This window comes from Rattus norvegicus, chromosome 8 (assembly GCF_021556685.1).
Source record: "Rattus norvegicus strain SHRSP/BbbUtx chromosome 8, alternate assembly SHRSP_T2T, whole genome shotgun sequence".
Classification (NCBI taxonomy): Eukaryota; Metazoa; Chordata; class Mammalia; order Rodentia; family Muridae; genus Rattus; species Rattus norvegicus.
The window spans coordinates 86,260,001-86,261,921 of record NC_141541.1 but is presented as its reverse complement, the minus strand read 5'-3'; the positions used below and the strand labels follow the sequence as shown (position 1 = coordinate 86,261,921).

The 1,921-nt window shown below is 42.9% G+C and overlaps 1 long non-coding RNA gene across 1 annotated transcript in view; it reads right to left on the bottom strand.

Annotated features, from left to right (window-relative positions):
- The window catches only part of LOC148004255 (uncharacterized), a 5,012-nt gene continuing 3,091 nt past the window's right edge, over nt 1–1,921 (bottom strand). The window contains exons 2-3 of the long non-coding RNA XR_015627909.1: nt 1,241–1,787; nt 1–1,070 (exon numbers count right to left, since the gene is read on the bottom strand). This is a non-coding gene — a long non-coding RNA (uncharacterized LOC148004255). The remainder of the gene's footprint in view (nt 1,071–1,240; nt 1,788–1,921) is intronic.

The following is a 1,921-nucleotide window of genomic DNA, read 5'->3' as shown; positions in this document are numbered from 1 at the left end:
AGCATTTCATAAATGTATTTATCCTCATGATGGGGGGTACTAAGGCAAATATTTATGTTAACATATTTTGTTGATACCATCAAAAATTTCACTACACTTTTATATGTATCTTAAGAAAAACAATCTTTATAAGTTAGTTCAAAATTTCATTCCAGCTTTGTTACTGATTAAAACATTTCCTCAGCTTATAATTCTCAGCCCTTTGTGGCTCTAAGTGATTTTTGAGGTACAAATATATTTTACTGTAATGGATTTTGTCGAAGTTCTGGAGTTGCTGGGATATGTTGATGATTCATTGATGGAAAACCCAGAACAGTACCTGGAAGCCGGTGGTGCGTAGAAAATCTAAGATCGCATGTGGAAAGCACTTCTGAAGTTCACGGTGTGGCCGCTTCCTCTGAGACCATAACTCCAGAGTTCACTGAGCAGAGTCCTTATTGAAACACATTTGAGGGGTTGGGGATTTAGCTCAGTAAGACCCTGGGTTCGGTCCCCAGCTCCGGGAAAAAAAAAGAAAAAAAAAAAAAAAACAAACCGGAAACACATTTGAATAAAATAGCTTATCAAGTGGGATGGGGATTGTACGTTTAAAATCTTACAAGTGGTGATGCGACTGGGTGGCAGTCAGCGCTAAGATGACCATTTACGTGAGGGAGAGATGGGAAAGGGAGAAGAATGAAGCAGTATGTGCGCTGTGGAGAGAGGCACGAGGAGATGCGATCGCAGTGAGGACCAGGCAGGTGTGAGTGGTCTGCGCTGCCCCATGTCTGGGGCCCAGGCCCTATCACAGACAGGGTCTGTGTTGTTATCCACGGCCCATGTTACGGCGTCAAAGTCCATGGTCTGTGCAGCAGCCTGAAGCCATGCCCATGCCTGTGGTCCATGTGTCCACCGAGATCCATGTTGATGTGAACGCCTTGCTCTGTCATCCGAGGCCATGGTGATGTCTGCAGCGTGGGCTCCCCGCAGGGGTCTTGTCTGGGTCCATGGGTCGGCTGCAGCAGGTGGCTCATGATCGTGGTCTGTACTGTCACCAGAAACCACGTAGAGGTCCACGATCTGTGCTCCCACTGACAGAGAAGGGCAAGGAAGCTACTTTTCAGTGATATCGATGATTGCAGGTGCATAGTTGAGAAAGAGGAACATAGAAGGCTTCTGTGACAATCCCTACCTCCACCCCCAACCCTCTCAAAAACAGCAATGGCAGCCTAAACAGGAAGCCATTGAAGAAAACTCTTACCAGTGGTAAGGATGCTGAAGTTCGCTCTCCACAACTGATGGCTTCTGGTGGGGGTGCAGAGGGGACTCGGTTTTATTTAAGGGCCAGGCCACTGAGAGTTTGACCATACAACAGTGAGTATATAGATAACACAAACCAAACTTTTTCCAAATTTAAATTTAAATTTATTCTTTTGGGGGGCGACAGACACAGAAGGACTGGGAAATGAGTGTGGCCGAGATGCATGATGTGAAATTCCCAAAGAAACAAACAAACAAATTGCTACATTGGAAAAAAAATACCTTAGAAGTTTGCAAAAGGAATTTGCAAGCAACTTCTACAGAAATTACACTCATGTGCCAATTCCAAGGAGGTAACTCTGTTCTGGTATTTGTTTTCTTACAGGATTTCCAAATGGTGCGATAATTCCTGCTTGGATGGTGTTGGGTAGAATAATAACTTACTTGTGTAGAAAGATGTGACTTTGATTCCAAGATCACTCATGTAGCAGGCAGAACAAGAGAACTGGGTCATTTTTGAAATGTCTTTCAAGCAGATGAAACTTAAACTAGAACAAGTCAAAAGTTAAACATTATAGATTTGACAAAAAGTCACTTATTTTTTTTTCCTCACCTAGTCCAAAAGTTGGCACCAAGATCTCTAAATAGTATAATGTACTAAAAAAAAAGAAAAAAGAAAAAC